A 20,503-nucleotide genomic window follows, 5' to 3' on the forward strand; every position below is an offset into this window, starting at 1 on the left:
AAAGCCCTGGCAGGTAAAACTCTCTTTGTCTTTTGTCTTTTTATTGAAGGGCAGAATGCACAGGGGAGGGAACGGCAGCCGGGTGTGTTCTAATGAACCCTGATTTCTAGCAAAGCCTTTAATAGTATCTTGGTCTTGTGGTATCTTGCTTGAAAAATTAATTCAAATTGTTGTGGATATAAGCCTTTTCACAGGGCTGAGAACAAGCAGAAGGATCTGAAACAAAAGAGAAAAATAATATCTTGAGCTGGAAGGTGCTGTTAAGACCCAGCAAGGATTGGTGTTAGGCCTGGTTTTATCTAACACCTTCAATTAATTATCTGGGAGAGGGAACAAACAGCACCTTAATTAAATCTTCAAATGACATTACAGTGAAAAGGTGTTAGACATTTACAGGGACGTGCGAAGTAGAAGGAGGTGGAGAGAGCCTGGCTGACTCAGTGATGCCATTCGGGAGGAGGACCTGGGGCAAGCTGCATTCTCCAGGCACTCCTTTCCCACCTCTGCCTCATGCTGCATCCACAGAGATGAACGTGGGGGAGGCCTCAACCTGCCAGCTCTGTCCCCAACATCCTTTGACCCCCAGATTCCTGTGTGAGCAGGTTTTGGGGCTGCCAAAATCATTGCCATGGAGCGGCACCCGCTCCTCCTGCCTGCTGCCCCCATGGCTATGCTAACTCCAATCACACCAGACCACTGAGAACTTGCACATCCTGTGGCTGCTTGAGCATCTTTGAAGCTGTGTCTGGGCTGGGTCTGCTCAGAGGAAAGCCAAAACCCTTCAAACAATGTGTTTGAGCTGGTGGAAACCAAGGGAACTTAGCAGAGGTGCACCTATGGTCTTAACTGAAAATGCCAGGTTTGTTAAGATAGAAACCAAACTAAGGAATTTCTGGACAAAAATGTTAGTTAGTTTCCAGAGGAAGTTACATAAACATATTAGGGAAATAAACACACAGAATAATTCCAAGAGAATTAAGAAGAGCCATAAGCGTTTCAGTCTAGAAATGAGAAACTAATATTGTGAGCATAAAGATTTCAGTTCCTTTGCAGTTCATACATTTTATAACAGAAATCCAGACATCTAAAAACCAAAATAAAACACTCCAATAACAACCATAACTCTGACTCTCTCTTTTTCTTCTTTCCTGGCACCCAGACAATGGCTCAGAAATGCATCTCATAACTCGAGCTTGGCGCCGGAAGTGACTTCTATAAAGTGGGATAATTAAGCAAGAGTAACGTGTTATTTTAGAAATTACATCCTCGCCATAACATGCCAGAGGAGGATGCTGGGCGGCCGCGGGCTGCGACTGCTGCTGGATCCATGCTGGCACCCTCGGCACTGAAGCCCTCAGTCAGCTTTGGAGGGGGGCGTTGCCAGAGGCTCAGGATGGCTGCAGCTAGCCCAGGCTTTGCATTTGGGAAGAGGAGGTAGTGCTTAAATCGTATTTAACTCCCAGATTCTCGGCTGCTGGGGAGGGCAAAGGGGAGGCCAGAGGTCAAAGCAAGGTTGCTCCTGGCAGACTGATTAATTCAGGCTGCGAGGAGCGGGGCTGCAGTGCTCTGGGATGACAAGCATTGACATCTCCCCATGCCTTATCCTGCTGCACTAAGGCTGTGTTTTGCGTCTTGTATCTTGCGTCAGATGTTTTCGGTGCGGTGTGGCTAATAAACCAGCCGCTGGCAATTCCCACTCTCCTTTTCCACTCCAGCTTTTTTATTGCTGGGGCTGTTGTCCATCTTTTACATCCTGGTGTTTATTTTTCCCTATTGTTTAGATTAGCTTTAACTTCAGGTGGACGCCAGGCTTTTGTTCAGGAAAAAAAACACAATCCCTTGAGCAGCCAGATCTAACAACATCTTGCAAGCACCTCTAAATATTTCAAGGAGAGAGTCTGTCAGGGTTGCAGGGAACGTCTCTGATCTGCTCTCATTCATAGTTTAGCACATCCCTTGCCTCCTCCCACCTCCCCAAGTGATTGCGCCTGAGCTCAAACACATAGGCACCTTCCTCATGCTGAAAACATGTCAGCGGCTTCCCGCCAGGAGCTGGGCCAGCCCGGGCTGCCAGCTCGGCTGCCCCGGCCCTATGGGGGGGAGAGGAGCAAGAGGAGAACCGCTGCCTCCAATTAATCCTGAGCAAAGTCCCAGTGCAGCCAGAGCGAGCTCAGATTTATCTCCCGGCTGCCTGACTTGGCTCCTCTCCCCCAAACACTTGGCAGCGGCGGCTCAGGAGCGGTGGCTGGTGGAAACCCACAAAGGTCCCCGGCGCTGGAGCCGCTCTGAGGAACCTGCTGAGGGTCCCCGTGTGGGGGTGGGACCCTCGGGGCACCCCGGGACAGGGGTGCCCGCCCTGCTGTGCTCTGCTCCCTGGTGTGCTGCCGCCTCCTCTCGCTGAGCCTCCCGCCGCCGCTGGCAGCTCCGCCGGTCACCGCGGGCGCACGGGAGCCTCGGCTGGGACCCACGCCAGGCAGGAATGCCGCGGGGAAGGCAGCCCGCAGCCACTGCCTAGCAGAAAGGATGAGCCGGCTGGTTAAAGAGGTGTGAAAATAACTTTTTTTTTTTTTTTTTTTCCAATTTGGTTTGTTTTTTTCCCCCAGTCCTATTAAAAGAAAAGATGGGTGAAATCCCTGCAGCCGGGACAGAGCCAGCCACGCTGGCAGATCCTCCAACTTTATAGCGAGGATGGAGGCAAGTGGTGCCTGGGAGCAACCCCGAGATGCTGCTTAACCTTGGAGATGACCCACCTGCCCAGGCAGCTTCTTCCAGCCCCTCTGCGTGGGCACGGAGGGATAAAAGGATTCATGATGCCAGCACAGAGCAGTAAGTCACTGAAAAAAGAAAAGGAGAAGCAGCAAAGGCAGAAGAAGATCGAAAAAGGGATGGAATAAGTCTGAGAAGAAGGAAAGGTGAAGGAGCATTTGGGTTCTGTGCTGCCTGGGGAGGCCTGGCAGGCTGAGCAAACCCACAGACTCCTCTGCTCAATTCCCACTGCGCCAAGAGGAACAGGATATCGCACGTCATTTGTAAATAAACCCGCGGCATCAAAGGAGCCCTGGTCTCCCTGTGCACCCATCCCAGCCCGCCACTCCGGGGACAGCACACCAGTGCTCCAGGGATGAAGCACAGGGAGGCATCAGGGCTTTTGGAGGAGTGTTTACCTTCTGCACAAGCTGGTGGCGTGCCAGGGGGGTGTCCGGGTGCTGGAAAAGGGATGCATTTGAGGAGTGGACGCAGATGTCCGCATTCCTGCAGCCCTGGGCACGGTCAGGAGCGCCCCGCGGGGGTGCCGAGCCATGCGGCGATGGCTCCGGGAGGCGCGGGCAGGACGAGGACCCAGGACAAGAAGAAACCCGCGGGTGCCACACGACTTCCCCGGGGCCCTCCTGCCACCGCCTCCGCCCAGGCGCTCGGGACTCCGCCGAGGGAATCGGAGCTGCCTCGGCTCTCCGACTTCAAAGCTGCGAGGGGAACATAATGATGTGCGAAACGCCGAGCTGCCAGCTCCCCGCGGCCGGCCCCACGCTTCCTTTGGAGTAAATAATGCCGTCTAACGAGATGCTTTAATTGTGTCACGCTAGTTCCACGAGAAAGGAGACAAGATTGAGCATGTGCGCAGTCACGGTGGGTGCAGGACCCCAGCCTGCAATGTCCCCCTCCCCACGATGGCCCGGTCACAGCGGGGCTGCCTCATGATGCTCAGCCGGGGTGTGAGTGGTAGAGGCTGCTCCGGAGATGAGGGAGCGACCGGCAGAGCTCTGTGCGGGAAGTTCCGCGGCTCCAGGGCGCCCTGGGATGCACACGGGTGGGTGGTGGAGGGATGCTGGCACCACAAAGGGGTGAGGGAAGGTGCTATCCCACGCTGCAACCATCGGGACATGCCATGAGGGTCCCTGTGAGGGGCTGACATGCTGGGAGCACTGCCAGCTTGGGAAGCTGTGTAGTGAAGCCAGAAAGTGTGAAAGGGATAGCCCGTGGCTTGAGTTTGTCTGGGCTCTGTGGGCGGTCCCGGTACGAAGATACAGCGTTGTTCTTGATCACAGCGCCTCGGGGAAGGATGCTATTGAGCCTTGCCTGCCACTGAAGCCCTGCGCCGATACCTCAAGGTTGACCCATGGGATGGCTGCAGGCAAACACCAGCTGGGAAAACCCCAGCAGCAGGACATGCTGTGCCCGGGGCACAGTCATGTCCCCAGTGATGGGCACGGATGCTCACAGACTGAGCAGGAACTTGAGCATCTTCCAGCTCCCAGCTCACATCGAACCTCATTCTTCAGAATCTGTTTCTTAAATGAGATTAGGACGAAGAACATGATGAGCAGAAATGTGTACAAGGGGTAAACCAAGCCTGGGAAAATCCCCCAGCGAGCCTGAGCCTCGTGGCAGGGTGTTTAGCAGTGACAGTCCCCAGTTTCCACCTCCACAGCAACACTGTTTGATCTGGTGGTGCTCCCTGTCCCCTGGCATGGGCGTGCACAGCACCACGATGCTTCTGGGTGGTTTGTGGCCGCTGTTATTCCTGTGGATTAGCATTTTGTTATTGTCTGCAGGCAGCCTGACCCCAGTCCCCACACTGGGCTGCCAGCTGGGGCTCCTGGACCCTGAAGCCCTCAGGCGTGACTTCAGCCATTGGCCACATGTGAGGAGGTGCTGAGAAGCCAACACCTGTGCTTCTGGTACACCCAGTCACCCTGGCCACTGTAAGCTCTTTCCTGGACATAAACCCTTGGTTTTCAAGGCTGTTTTCTCACCAGATGAATGAAATAAACCAATGATTAAAAGGAAAAGTAGGAAAATAAATTGCACCATGTGCAGTCGTTTGGACACCCCAGATGGCTTGTCAGCAGGCTTTGACTTTCAGGTCTACAGCACAGATGGCTCTGGAGCCAGGGGAAGAGCTGCTACCCATCGTGTGCGGCAGCCCCCAGCCCTCAGGGCGTTGCTCCTCAGAGGTCAGGGGCCGTGGTTCAGCACCAGGGTCTCCTAAGTCCCACCATGGTGTGCTCAGAAGAGGCTCCACTCACTCAGTGGCTGTCACACTGGATGGGTGATGCTGTGACAATGCCCTGGTGTGCTGTTTCTTGTGCTGCTCTGTTTGCACCAGGTGATGCCAAAACGTTTTGAGAGCAATTCAGCCAGGCACCACTCCAAGAGCAGCATGTGAGGGCCGACTTTGGGCAGGGAGCATGGTGTTGCTGAGGGGACATTGTGCCAGGAGAAGGTTGGAGCAGTTTGTGGAACCTCAGTGGCCAAGCTTGCCCTTTGCTCCACGCAGTAGTGATGACAGCCATCCCCTCTTCTATGAGCCTGCAGCCCTTAGAACTCCCTTCCTCCTTTTCCTCATAGATATATGGTCTAATTTGGAACAGCAACTCCTTTCAGTGGAAGCTGCATCAGTCTTTGCTTGGAACTGGCAGACACAGCAGCATGGTGGCATCAGCACGAGACAGTAGCAATAATCATTAGCACTGGGACTGAGAACTCTGTGCTGGCAGTGATGTAGCATTTCCATTAGGAGCCTCGTACCACTCTATTACTATGGCATTAGCAGGAACAGCACTGCTGCAGCTCTGGGAATGGGAGAGGATGTTGGCTATAGTGGGGCAGCAACTCTTCACCAAACCTTCCTGCTCTCTTCCCAGCCAGGATGCAGTGGCAATGCTCATGTCATCACCCGAGGGGAAATCTGTCCCTCATCACTGGTGGGTCACCCTGTCACACAGAGGGTCTGTCCCAAAGTTTTGGCACTTGGTTTTGTTTCCTTTCCGCCCCCCCATCTCTGGTTTTCATTGTAAAGCTCCAAACTTTCCCCTCCACTTCCCTGCGTGCAACAACATTTCCAACTCTCCCCTCCTTGGAGACTCACGAAGGCTCCAGGAAGAGGGAGGTTTGTGATAAACAGATGGGAAATAGGGAAAATAGTCAAACAAAGAGAGGAATGAGAAGGAGAAGAGAACAAGGTGCAGATTCCTGGCCACTGGGGTAGGAGGGGGAAGCAGGCGGATTATTACGTTAGGAGCAGCTTCAAACTCCCAATTCTCAGGGCACGAAACCTGCACAATTTAAAGTAGTCAAAACAAACCCTTTGCCGCTATTTATACTTGGGCTGCCTGCAGGCGGCAAAACCTTGACTCCATATTCCAGGCCTAATAGATTCCAGGTGTTTTCCAATAAACTCCCCTCCTCCAGTGAGAAGACTGAATAAGCTCCAGGCACCTTTCATTCCCTCATCCCCCTCGGAGCAGCCAGAGGGAAGGGGCTGGCCCCCAGGGTGACCAGCACACTGGGGCATCCCCTACTCCCAGTCTTCACTGCTGAGGCTGGAAATACAGGCTGGGAGCCAGGGCTGGTGCTGCAAAAGGAGGCTTTGCTGATTGAGGGGGGCAGGGCAGCTCTGGGGGTCACCTCTCTGCAGCCTGGCTGGCTCCCAGGGTGTTGAGAGGGAGTATTCCATGCAACAGGTATGGAGTGGGAGACGGGCCTTGCAGAGGGGATGCTGTTTATGCCTGTTACATCCCCTTCCCCACAACATTATGGATGGCCACGGGTTGTCTGCTGCATCCAAAGGGGTCCAGCCCCATGGCCCTGCTGCACAGTGCTGCCCTTGAGGGTGTCTCTGACACCTTCAGCTGCCAGGTCCGGGGTAAAGGCTCTGTTCTGGCAATGCCTCACCCTGGTGCTGATCACAGAACACCCTGAGAAGCACCAGGGTTGCTGGGGAGAGAGTGCCCACCCGCATCCCTGTCTGTGGCCTCGCTCCTGAAGAATGCTTAGGTCTTGCAGAGCAGCAAACTCTGCTTTTTAAAGCAGCTGAGGAGAAGCAGTGCTAAGCCATGCTCAGCATCAAGCAATTAAGCTGGTGACAGGGCCCAGAACGGGCTGTGCATTCCCTCTGCTTTCCTGCTGCTCTCCCAGGATGCTGGGCACAGACAGGCTTTCTCCCTGGCGGGGCCCCTGCACCCTCCCAGCCTACCACAGAACTCCTGGTAACGTTTGACAGATCAGCACCTATTCCCTGTAAGCTAAGTGAGGTTCATTTGCAGCTCCCCAGGGAAAGGTGCAGGTCTAGCTAAAAATGTCCTGTTTCAGAAGTTACTCAAGTGGAATAAAGCCTAACCCTGGTACCCATCTGATTTACCCAGCTCTCTGGCAGGAGGGTGCTGGGATGAGGATACAATGAGCCACAGAAATGTGCTGCAAACCCTGCCCCTGCCCCCTCCATCTCCAAAGAGGTGCACATGAAGGAGCTGGGAACTGCTTTTGTTTTATTCATGTCTCAGAGCCAGCAGAGGCCACAGGCATTAGCACTGCATTGCACGTGGCAAAGGAAACACCCCATCAGTTCCTTTAGTGTGTGGAGGAAATTAGACCTCAGCATTTGAGTGACACCCACAGATTTATGGACCCTGTACCTGAAGGATCTGCAGCATTCCCTTGTTGCAGCAGATAATTCCTCTCCCAAAAAAATATTTGTGCCTGAATTCAATTTTTTTCCCCTCCTTTGAAACCTCCAGCTGTGGCATCCTGCTTTACCTGCTAAGCTGGAGAAGCCTCTGCTATCAGATATCTTCCCCTGGTGCAGCTCAGGTCTCCTCTCCTTTGATCAACTGATTGGGATCCTTAAATTTCTCACGGTAAGCAGGTATTGGGGCTCAGCCCTGCCACATATCTCAGCCTGTTTCTGATCTTGTTACTGTTTTCCAATATCCTTTGCTGGAATAAGGTCACCAAAATGGGACCCCTGCTGCTTTCCCTTTTGCCTCCGAAGCAGCACCCACCATGTGTGTCCCACATCCCAGCCCAGTGGCACTGCCATCATCTCTGTGGGTGGGAACCCCACAGTTCCTAGGCTGTGCAGCATCCCCCACACTTGGAGACTGCCAGAGCATGGCTGAGGGCTGGAGCAGGAGCCTTGGCACCCTCTGGCAGCTCTTGTACCAGCACGGTGTGTGCCTACTTCCAAAACAAGCCCTGGTCATTGCATTTAAGATCAGGATTGGCTTTCCTCTTTTTATGTGTCAAATTAGTCAATCTGCAGGGAAGCAGATCCAGAGCATCCAAGACTGTATGTAAGGGACAGGAGAGGGTCAGGACCTGGGGCTGGCACTTGTGACAGGGAAGCTGCTCCCTCTCCTGAGAAGGAAAAGGGGAAGAGCTGAGCCCCTTGGAGTAATTTAAAATGAAAGAAATAAAAAGAAAGTGCGGCAGGAAAGACAAATAGTTTTCAGGCACTGTGTTGGCATTTTGGCCTAATGACTGATTAATCTAAAGCAGAGTCTCGTTACGGATTCCTGGATGTCGATTGGATCAGATCATTAATTCCAGCATTCACTGACCGTGATTAGAAATCCAAACTGGCAGAGCCTGTGGGGGAAGGATTAAAGACTTGGGCCAGGAGGAGGGAGTGAGGTAGTGGGAAATGAGAAGGCATGGTCATCCCTATGATGAGGAGAATGCAGTGCTGTCACTGAAATAGCTGTTGCTGTGGTCCCAGGACTGATTTGCTTTGCAGCAGTGGGAAAGCATCTTTCTATTGGGAATGAAGACTGTCAGATGCAATTCCAGGAAATCTTGATTGCATCCCCCAGAACTGGGGCCAGAGACGCTCAGACGGGTCCAGTGCTGCTGCTCAGAGGAGGCACAGCCCCAGAGCGGTTGCCATCCGCTCTTCAGCTGTCGGATGTCAACTGATTAATTTTGCCTGGGATTAATTAAAGATCAGCCAGCGACCACTGTGCTGGTGGAAGGGGCCGTGGTGACCTCTTCACCACAGGCAGTAGTGGGAAGCTGGGGTCAGTGACCTCCTCCACGGACACTGCCACCGCTGGGCCGGGCTCTGACCCCGGCAGTGTTGACCCGATGAGTGCCTGGGTCACATTTCATCCTGTGGAGACCCGATGCCAGGGCGGTGTGCAGGGGCACACAGCAGTGCATCACCCCCATGTTTCACCTGGACACTTCTTACGGGTTTCCCTCCACCTCAGTACTGGGTTTATGGCAAGTATTTTGCAAGGCTCTGTTGGCAGCAGGATCTGATGCTTGGCCACGGTGGCTGCAAGGACAAGGGCAGGCTGTGCTGGTTGAGCTGAGCTTGCCTCGGGTGGGCACTGCCAGCTGTTAGGCAGGTGCAGGTCTGTCTCACTGGCAGATCCATTGCCAAATCATCACCTGGTTCAGGAACTGAGAATACCGAATGGAGATGTTTTGGGGAATAAAAGCACTGAGGCTTAGGCAGAGTCAGTGGAACCTGAAGGAGGTGGAAGGCAGCTGTTTGAGAAAAAGCTGTGGTAAGATGTGCTGCACTGGTATAAGGTCCTCATGGAGAAGTCCAGGTAAAATCCTGCTTGCTCAGGGTTTCCTTGCCATGCCCTGTCATTCCTCCCTTGGTCCCAGTGGGAGGACGCATCCCCTCCATGAGGAGCGGTGGGTCCTGGCAGGATGCTCCTGTTGCGAGGGGTGGGGATGGCTGTGGCAGCCGGCCCCGGGGCCACTCTGCACTTCACGGCTGGAGCTGCTCTCACCGTGGTAAAGCCATCCCAGCCAGGAGCTCGCCCAGCCTGCTCCTCCGCCTCGCTGCTCCGGGGGCGGATAATGATAGCCCTCTGTTTCTTGTGGATGTGAACGCCTGGGAGCTGCTGCGGGACGGCAGCTGGAAGGTGAATCACTAACAAAAGCCGGTCCTGCTGTCCCCAGGAAGAGCTGAACACCTGGGCGGTGCTTCACAGGCACAGGAGGTTCGAGTGATCATTAAGCACGAACGCGAGATGCGCCTTCCCTGTGGTCCCAGCAAACGCATCCCTGCACGCACAGACTCACCCGCTCCTGCTCGGCAGCGGCACAAGGGGCTCTGCTCTGCCCGGAGCACGGTGCTGGAGATTGCAGCAGCAAACACAGGCTGCTTGAGCCCGACCTACTGCAGCTCCCAGGACCCTGCATTCCCATTTCCCTCCCATAACCAACCTGCAGGGCAGCCTGCCGCACTGCTCCCAGCCATCCCAGGTAACACCCGCCTCCATCTGGAAAAACTTCCCAGCAGAACAACTCGGAGCCAAGGCAGAGGAAGGAGACTGGCTCCCAGGACCCTGGCACTTGTTCTCAAGAGGTGCACATTAAACATGCTTGCAGTGAAATGAGTTTCGTGGCATCAGCCAAGCCATGGATGCTCAGGGACCCCTCTGACATGCACATGGGTCCAATTTAGTGAAACCTCTCAGATTCCATAGGAGCAAACTGCAATGCTTCTGCAGTGCTTCCAGCACCAGAGACAGGATCCAATCTCCTTTCCCCCTCCAGCACTCTGTGCCCAGCTGCAAGGGGACAGCAGACACTGTGCATGGGTCCCCGGGTGGTTTCCTGAAGCAGGTAAAGCAGTGGAGGGCCCACGCTGCCGGTGGTCCCCAGGCTGGTGGGGAGACCCTGCATGGAGAGGCAGTGAGGGTATCACTTACAGGAGGCAGGCACACAGGGAGGCTTGGGGTTCTCTGCTCCTCTGCAGAGCAACCTCTGTACGGGAATAAAATACAAAAAAAAAGGGAAAGAAAAGGAAAAAAAATCTGCACCAGAGGGAAGATTTGCTTGGACTCCCCAGCTGGGACATTACCACTGCTATTGCAAGAGACCCCTGTCAGAATTTTACAAAGAAAAACTACCAGGAGAAATACATAACCTTTTCTTAACATCGGCAGCTCAATTAACTAATGACAGCAAAGCATTCTCCAGTGTCACCAGCCCCACTGCCTGTGAGGAGGTGGGGGGTGAGGGGGGCCACCTCATATTTATACAGCTGCGCCCGGCCTTTGGCTGGGGCTGGCTACTTACGTTTTATCTCTGGCGGGATCTCTCCTGCCTCCCGCACGCGTGCGCGCACACACGCTTCTGAGAAGTGAGTTCTACTCTGCACAAGAAGGTTAACAAATACCAGACTGCCTCTAAAAATACCTCCTCAATCGATGCCGAGCATAAGCCAGCCCAGAGTGCCAAAAGCTGCGAGAAAGGGCATTTGTTCCCCACAGGATCACCCATTTCTGTCTCCTCTCTATGCTGCCAGAAGTTCTGGATCTGTCCCTGATGCCCATCCCATCTGGGTGCCTCTAAAAGGCTGGTCCCTCCCTTTCTCTCTGGCAAAAACCTCCATATTAAATCATTTGTCTGTGTCAATTGATTCAATATTGAGACGAGACTTGTAGCCACTTGTATCTAAATAGAATCTAAATTGTTATTACGGCTCCATAGTCGCAGCTTCTCCAGCGTTGTCCCTCGTCTTGCCAGCTCCGCTCTGCTCTAATTGCCTTCAGCACGCTGAAAACATGAGCGCCTACAATTTGCAGGGAAGAAATTATCATCACATCTCCTTTCAGATCTCACTAAATGCTGTTGTGTTTATTCATTCACCCTGTGATTGCTCCTGGGGCAGAGAGCAGCAGGCAGGCTAATAGCAGGCAGATACCGTGCACTTCTGATCAGAGGCCAAGGGGAACATGAAAGAAAAGGGAATCCCATCTCCACACGTGCCGCAGGGGCAGCCCCAGCTCCCGGCGGCTGCGGTGTCCCCGGAGCGCTGCCTGTCTCCATCCCTGTACCTGCTGCACACCGGGGACAGCTGCTCCGGTGACACAGAGCCCTCCCTCACACTGGGTTGGGCATTGCACAGGGTGTGATGGGCACTGGGTCCTGCAAAGCTGGAGCGGCTGTGACTCTTCTGATGATGGGGAAGCCGAGGCGGGAGGGCGGTGGAGGTGGCTGGGTGTGAGCTTTGTCGTGGGGCGCGCCGCTCCCGAGGCGTCCCTGCGAGGCAAGATCAATTATTGCCAGGGCTGAGCCGGGCTGGAAGCAGCGCTGGCCACAGCCACAGCGGCTCGCTGGCACTCCTGCCAGGCTTGGCAAGTGCCCACCGTGCTGGGCAGCTCTGGCAGCAGCCCCGAGAAGGGGCACGGCCCAGGCTGCCCATAAATCACCAGCTGCATGTGTGTCCCTCGGCTCTGACCTGGGCGGGCCGAGATTAATGGACTCTCCGTTTAACCCCACTAGCCCTTAACTAGCCGTGAAGCACAGGAACAGCTCACCAACAGCACCGCTGGGAACAGCCCTGCTCCGTGGGTGGCTGGGGCGGAGAGGATGAAGAGAGCCTCTTTTTTGGAGGAAAGCTGCCTGGGAAAGTCATTCTTGCCAAGCAGGGGGGAGCAGCTCTGCCGCTTCTCCCCTGTGCAGGACATTTTTCATAATTACAAGGAAGAGCTCAGTCACAACAGCTCGACACAGCTGCAGTTAATACCTTGCCTGCTGCTGGCTTTGCAGCCGGTCCCTGCTCCACCTTCTGTTAGAGAGATGGACAGAGGAGAGGGCATCTCCCCACGCAGTGCTTCCCACGCTGGCACTGCCAGCTACGTGCCAAGAGCCCGGGCACAGGGGTGGTGCCAGCCCCTGCAGTGGGGTGCCACACAGGGCCCCACACGGCTGGGAGGAAGGCATGCAGCCTTCGAGGGGCAATAGAAAGGAAATGCACATGGCTCCATCCCCAGGCCCCAGCAACAAGGAGCAGCTCCCACCACTCCATCCTCCCTGCTGAGAGCCAGCTCATCTCCTGCTGCCCAGGATCAGGGTGAGCGTGTTTGGGGTTTCCTCCTGGTTCCACTCCTGGCTGCTTCTCCAGCCTGGCACTGGTCCCCAGTGTAACAGGTACAGCAGCACCCAGAGACGGTGTCTTTCCACCATAGGACGAGGCTGTGCAGCAGAATAAAGTCCCCAAGGCACAGCCTGGACACTTTTGCCATCTCTGGTGGTGACAGTGGTGCATCAGAGCCTTGGCTGCATTGCTGGTGTTCAGAGCCTCCCTACCAAATTTGCCACATGCATTTTACAGTAGAAAAAGGGATGGGAGTTCAGCCTGGTGTGTCCTCACCCTCCCTCACCTGTCCTGTGTAAGGTCACACTGTAAAGCCCAGGGCAGGGGACTCCTGGTTCTGTGTTGCAGCATAATCCCCTGAAAGAAGGAACTGTTCTGCCTTCCCAGCCCAGCTTCTGTCTCCTTCCACCATCAATCCACCCTGCACACCCATCCATCTGTGACATCACCCCACACCATCAGGGATACCTGGGGCTGGGTACTGAGGCATTTTCCCCACTTTCAGCTCACAGCCCTCTAACACCATTTTGGGTTTTAAGGCAACTGCTTCTTGGGTGCAGATGCAGTGTCCTCATCAGGACCAGGGTCCTGCTCCTGAAGGGAGGAAGGCTGAGGTACTGGGCTTTGTACTCTGCTCCACCTTCTTCTGCAGCCTTGGGAAGGCCTGAGGGGTGATGGCCAGGCAGCATCACAGCCTCACCAGGACCTGCAGGTGCTGGCTCCCTTCCGTGGAAGCAGGGCTGGCCAGCTGAGAGCAGGAGTCAGATGTCCCCAGAACTGCAGTGCTCACTCTATCAATATTGTTATCCAGGAAAATGGAGAGTAAATATGAATGAATTCACTATTATCCGTGTGAGATAGGATGTCGTATATTCACATGGTTAAGTAAAAGAAAGTAAATGGAAATCTTTATCACTATAGACTGCTGAATATTAATAGTTATTGTTTGAGTTGCTGCAGCATGGAAAAGTCAATTATAACCTAAGTGTAAAAACGTCCTGAATTATAGATAAACTAGGCAAGGATAGAGACGAATCTTCACCACACAATACAAAAACTGTGATAAAAGGAAAAAAAGAAGTATGATAAGAACTTTAAAAGAGTAGCTGTCGAAATGCACTGGACAATTCTTTATGTTAGTTAATGCTATGAATAAACAGGAATCCTGAAAGGGTTAAATGCCTGCATGTTAAACACTTGCTTTATTTCTGCAGCCTACACAGAGACATGGGCAATGGAGGGGAACTAACATGTTTGCATCTTCAGCACAAAGCCTGAGTTTTCCAAACAACTCAACCCCCACGCTGAGGCCAGGGTTTTCCTGCACTCTTTGGAGTACCAAAATGGTCAGGTTTTCCTGAGTTTTCAAGAACTGAGAGTTGAAAATGCAAGGCCATGTGCCTTGGCAATGGCTGCTGGGCCCTGAATTTGTGGGGAGACTTTGGCCTGGGTCCCTCCCCAGGAACAGAGCATCATCCCTCTGCCTTGGTAAGACAGGGGCTGCCTTTGGGATACAGAAGGTCACTGACTCTGAGCCTGGGAGGTGAAACAGAGCTGCTGCAGCCCCAGTCCTTCCTCATGATCACACTTGTGAGATCACACCATGAGGTGCTCCCAAAGATACACCGTGGAGGCTGGACAGGGCTTGCTGGACCACACATTCCTTTTTGACTGGGAATCAACACATATTTCCTGCATTTATATCCAAAAGAGACATATGGATATCTCTGGGAGATTACTTTACTCTCCCTGGGGATGGCCTAAAGCTGGCTGAGGTGTGGCCAGTGTGACAGAGGCAGTGTGACAGGAAGCTGTGCTCAGCACACTGGGGAAGAGGGGCTGCCACTCCCTACACCACTGCAGGGATGGAGACTGGCTCCTTGCAAGATGTCACCATCATTTTCCATGACTGTTCCTGGCAGTGTGCAGGCACAGGAGGAGGTCACACCTTCTTCAAGCCCTTCTGGATCTCCCAACATCCCAGTCTGCCCCGTTGATGTCAGTGGTTTTGGCTGCTGTCCTCCAGCCCTGCAGCTATGCAAATCAACCACTCACCCCACCTGAATTTCCCCAGCCACAAGGAAGCCTTTTGCCCCGAGATCTCGGATGCCTTTGTGGCAGGAAAAGAGGTGAACCCTGCCCTCTTGAAGGGGCAGCATGCATTGATGGCCCAAAGCAGAGGTTTCTAAATCACATTAACTGCACACGTCACCCTCCCAGGCGGTGCCAAGTGACCCGTTCGAGCAGGGGCAATAACAGCAGATTTCCAGAGCAAGGAGGTCTGACCCTACACCAAAGGTGATGTGCTTCCTCTTCAGTAATTAAAGCGTCCTGCTCCCACCCCTCGCAAATGCTGTGTCATTATTTTGCAATCGGGATCCTTCAAACGAGTATCTCTGCTCTCATCGGCATCATTCATCCCTGGAGGACAACGCTGGAGTTCATTGTGTCGGCATTGGCGCTGAGAATCGCTTTCCTGGAGGAGCCGAGAGGGGCAGGCAGCCCGCACCCCTGCGCCGGGGGGAGCTGAGCAGGACGGGCCATGCTGCCCTGTGCTGGGATTGCTGTGCTGGTCCCAGCAGGAATCACAGCTCTCTGTCCGGAGCTGCTGGGCTGGGTGCCCCCTGTACACTCTGCTGGGCTGGGTGCCACCTGTACATTCTGCTAGGCTGGGTGCCCCCTGTACACTCTGCTAGGCTGGGTGCCACCTGTACATTCTGCTAGGCTGGGTGCCCCCTGTACATTCTGCTAGGCTGGGTGCCCCCTGTACATTCTGCTGGGCTGGGTGCCGTCTGTACACTCTGCTAGGCTGGGTGCCCCCTGTACATTCTGCTGGGCTGGGTGCCCCCTGTACATTCTGCTGGGCTGGGTGCCGCCTGTACACTCTACTGGCATTGATGAGGGACTTGAGGCTGCCTACGTTCTTGTCTGAGGCAGAAATGGGGCAAAGCCTTAGCTCTGGAGGGAGCGATCCAAAGATGGGTTTGGTGGAAGTGAGGAGTTTCCCTCACCAGCCTCAGCCCAGCTCTCTGAGAGTCTCCCGTGAGAAAGAAGCCAAAGGCTGCCGAGCCCTTGTTGTCATCCCGTCACCATCCTCGGCTCAGATCTGCTGCACATACCAAACCCCGCTGTTGAGGTTGCACAACTATTTCCATTAGAAGCCATAATTAAGGTCAAAAACTATTTCTATTATAACCCTGCTTTGCTCACTCGGAGCTTCTTGAAAAATTCTCCTTTTGCTCTAATTTTTTCCATGCCCTGAGCCCAGAGGCAAATTGGGAGTTAATGTTTAAATTAAGCCTATTGAGGAGCATCTGAAAGAAGCAAGAAGCACACTGTCCTGCTCCGGAAAGAGCCTGCATCCCCAAACCAGCTCCATGTCTGGGTCTGGAGGGGGGTCATTGCTAGAGCTGAGTGGAGGAGAAAGTTGATTAATATTAAGCTTGATTAATATGGGTCCATTGTTTAGACATACCCCACAGAGCATTTCTATTAATTCCACACTAGCTCTGCACTATGACCCTGAGCACCGTGCCCATGTGAGGATATTTGTGTAGTCTGAATATTAAAATAATTTCAAAATAAGGAAATCTTGGCCCCAGCCAAGATCAGAGAGGCAGTGGGAAGCAGCCCGAGTCCCCTGCCCTTGTGGAGAGCTGACACCTCTGCTCAGCCCCGAGTACCATTTGCAGACAAAAGATGAACTAGAACAGGAACAATTCAGCCTCAAAGCAGCCGTAAGTGTTTGGGTCTGGCAGATCACCTGCCGCAGCTCCTTCGGTGCTGCAGGGTGGGAGAAGGGCTGTTAGGAAGGTTACAGGCTTCAGGAGCAGACATTTGGGGAGATCCTATCACTTCTGCTTGCTGCAGGCACAGGGGGGTTGTTGCAATTAGTGTAATTTCCTCTAGGAATCTAAGAAAACACCAGTTCTCCAAATCTGCTGGAATTCCTACCCTTCCAGAAGGGCAGGTTAGCAGCAGCCAGCCGGCACCTCCAAACCACCTCTGCTCACAGACAGAATTTGTGACTCATTAAGGCAACAAATATGAACAAGATCAATATCACAGTCTTGAACAACTCCAGGTACGATTGGCATGAAAAAAATCATCTGATCCGAGCTGTGGGAGAGAAGAAACACTCTGGGGCAAGACCCTGCAGGTATTTTGCTGGTATCAGGCAGACAGGCGGAGATGAGCTGGTGTAAAGGTGTAAGGGTGTTTTTTGGAGGAGATCTCCATTTCAAGGGTAGTTTCTCCTCCCAGAGAAGCTGCTCAGAGACCTCGGGTTGTGTGCAGGGACCAGGAGCCGGGCAGACTGTTCTTGTGTGCTTTAATCCCCTCCGTCTGCTCGCCATACGGGCTGCTGCGGCCGGCCCCGGCGGGGAGAGGAATGCTTTTGTTAGCCCAGCGCACTTGGCAGCCGGGAGGGATCGCTGGAAAGCAAAGCGGGCACTTAACGAGCCGCGTCCTTCCATTATAATTAAAGTGAGACCCAGAAATCAAAGCTGTTATCTGCCTGCCTGCCTGCCAGGCGAGACGCTGCCCTCCGTTGCTGCCAAGCCGGGGTCCAAGCCGAACCCATAGGCTTTCTGCCCTAAGGAATGGCTGTGGCCATGGGCCAGGGCTGCCAGAGAGCCGCTGGCACCAGCTGGTTTAATTCACAGGTAACCCTCTCCAGCGCCGGAGAGCGGCCGCAGGGTGGAGAGAGACCTCCGGCTGTCAGGGATCAGCAGGGACAAACTCCCCACCTTTTCCTCCCAAGATTTCAGGTGCTGGGTCACCTTCAGAAGGGAAGAAAAACTTGGTTTCTGTCAGTGGTTCCCAGAGCAGAGGTGCAAGCCTGGCTTTCACATGCTGTCTTGTCATTACTATGGCAGGGCAGTGGGGTGAGCAGGGGGATGCAGTTGAGCTCTGCTCAGCTCTGTCAGGGGAAACCTCTGTTCCCTTCCTCTGTCAGGGAAGCCTGAGTTTTCACCTCAATTGCCCTAGAAGTTATAGGATGCATAGGATGGGGAAAGGAGGGTTTTATTGAGAAGGACCTTCCCTGCCCAGCATCCCAGGGCATCCCACTCCCCACCAGGCCAGGACTGCTCCTTGTACTGGGCTGGCGTCTCTGTGGCCACTGCAGAGACCAGACTCGGCGGGACCCTTCTGGTTGGATCAACATCTAATGGCCACAGCTGGGGGGAACAGCCGAGCTGGGGACGGAGGGGTGAAAGGGCAACGACTGATTCACAAACCACCCAGTCACCAGAACAAAATTCCCCTTCTAACAAGGCATGGAGCAAACAAATTATCTTTGTTGTTAGGAAATCTGTAAGCACTTATGGTTATAATTACCATCTGTGGTTTTGCCATTCAGGTAAAGTAGCAGCAGCAGCGCTGATATGGGTTAGACTCAACCCTGCAAGCTGCTAATCAAAACCAACCCCTTTGCCTTCAGGTTGAAGATGATGTCAAACTTGATTGAACGTCCACCTTTGATGGCTTTACCTGAGACCTAACAACATCTGTGTCCTACTCACAGTAGCTCTGAAAGGTAATATGTGTGAAAGAGAGAAGCTGCCTGCCATACAAGCAGTGAGCTCCAACTGAAACATCACATCTTCAGGAATCAATAAAACACAATTCAAAAAAAAGAAAGAAAGAAAGAAAGAAAGAAAAAAAAAAAAAAAGGCATAAACAAAAGAGACCAAAGCCCAAAGAACTGGTCAGAAGATTTATATGCAGCTTAGTTCAAATTTCTGTAATCTATTTAAATTAATAGCCACGTCCCATGTTAAATTGCTTCCAGAGGCCAACAGCTTCCAGGTTATTTCATTCTTTGCAAGGGAAGCACAAAGGGAGACCTTGCTGTGGGCTTAACAACATGGTACAACTCATCCTTCAAGGGCTCAAGTCTGGATATGGAAGGAGCTTGTACATGGCAGTGAGCTGGAGAGCTCCCACTTAGCCTCTGCTCAGCACCTCCCTGCAGAGAAATGCAGTGGGAAGCAGGTTTGGTGTAGCTGTACCCTGGTATTTGCTGCACTCCTTTGGAGTGGGGACAGGAGCATCCTCCCATGCTCAGAGCCCATCCGTGCTCAGTCTAGCTGAGCACAGCAGCCAGCAGCATGAGGCACACAGTCACCCCACCAAGGAGGTTCCCCTCACCACGCTCATGCTGCAAAACTATTCAGGCTTGCCCAACATTTTCCATTTTAAGATCTTCCCTCAATTCCTTTTAACCATGCCAGCATTTAGTTTTCAAAAATAAGAAAAGCCCCTGGAGCTGGGGGCATAACCCAGGCCAGGAAGATTTCAGCCAATGTGCCAAATGAGATTCTGGAAAACAAAGATGGCCAAATTGAGAAATTCTTGCAGCCGCTTCAAGGAGAGGCTTGAATTCCTCTGCGTTTGTGGCAGAGCTCTGAATTTCCCTGGGGTGCTACAGCAGTTTTCCCAGTGACAATTCTTCCAAGTTGTGCAATATTTTAAGCTTCTGAAACTCCTGGGTCACCCGTGCTGAATGAAGAGCTCGCCTTTGCTGACTGACATCTCAGAGGATTTATCCAAGCCCTAAACTGTGAATGCGGGGAGAGCAGAGCTCTCTCTGCTCTTGCACCTTGCAGAGGCTGAGGTGACTCCCATTTCATGGTGCAAATTCTCCAAATCTGAGGCAGGGAGAGAATGGAGAGGAAAACTGCACATGTGCCAAGGGAAAGGGAGGAATGTGCCACAACCTGGTTGAGGAGGGCTGGGACTTGGCAGGGGTAAGAGGGGTGCCCCAGAAGTGCCACAAATACTCAGGCTGGATCATGGGATCCTCAGCCTCCTGCAGTGGGAAGGCGAGGCCGTTTGCCAAATACGACCTCTTACTTGTGTTAAGATGAAAGATTTAATTCACTGTGAGTGAAATTCCTGGTGTCAGGGCCTACAATCTTCATGAAACAGAGTAGCATCAGATCACCAAGATGGGAAGTTGCACCCAGTTTTCACCCCATATCTGTAAGCTCTTGAGAAGGAAGAAAAAGCAATTCAGAAAGGTCTCCTCCCTCTCTCTATCACACACTTGGTATCTCAACACAAAACCCTACCTAAGCAGAGTTAAAAATCAAACTCATTCTCTCTACCACAACCCATCAATGGCAGAAACTAAACCCTGGGAATGAGAGGTCCAAAAACTGAAAGCAGGAAAATCTCCTGGAAATCATTACACAACCCAGGACTGTTGCGACACGTCTGAGGTATAATAAACAAGGTGCTCGACATACCAGCAATACCAATGCTCTGCCCTGCGTCACTGACACCCACTTGCAGGAGACTTTTGTCTGTCCCCAAACCTCTTCTGAGCCTCAAGAGATCCTGCTGAGATCTCCAGGCTGAGATCCTGCTCCAGTGTTATCCTGGTCACCCAGCCCCAAGCAGCCACCATCCTGGAGGGAGGTAACAGTCCTGGGAAAATGGAGTTGCATGGGTTTGATGTTACTGTTTTTCTGGGTGGGACTTCTGAGGTTTCACTGATGCCATTTCTATCTGTAAGCACAGTAACCACTCTTATTGTGAATGGTAAGGGACCCTTCCCTGCACCTCACCTGCTTTGGGGAGTGCAGAGCCTCATCCACAGACTGCAAACCCCTACATCCAACAGCATCCCTCTCCCTGTGCCCAGATCCAGCACCATGCGTGCAAAAACTTCTCACCAAGGATGGAAACGTTACCCCTGCTCCCAGTGCAGCTGCTCTGTATAAACCATGTCCCACAGATTATCATCTGAGGGCAATATTTTAACCACAAACTATTATTGCTTATCCATTCCAGAGGCAGGCAGGTGCAGGAGGCACTTTACACTGACTCACGAGTGTGTAAATTATGGCTGTGGGGATCAAAGCTCTCAGT

The 20,503-nt window shown here is 53.1% G+C and overlaps 1 long non-coding RNA gene across 1 annotated transcript in view; it reads right to left on the minus strand.

Annotated features, from left to right (window-relative positions):
• Positions 1-19,211, minus strand: part of LOC146766683 (uncharacterized) — a 50,920-nt gene extending 31,709 nt beyond the window's left edge. Inside the window, exon 1 of the long non-coding RNA XR_014957407.1 lies at positions 1-19,211. This exon is cut by the window's left edge and continues 23,186 nt beyond it. This is a non-coding gene — a long non-coding RNA (uncharacterized LOC146766683).
• Positions 19,212-20,503: the final 1,292 nt, after the last annotated feature.

Source organism: Lonchura striata, chromosome 9 (assembly GCF_050655825.1).
Source record: "Lonchura striata isolate lonStrDom1 chromosome 9, ASM5065582v1, whole genome shotgun sequence".
Classification (NCBI taxonomy): Eukaryota; Metazoa; Chordata; class Aves; order Passeriformes; family Estrildidae; genus Lonchura; species Lonchura striata.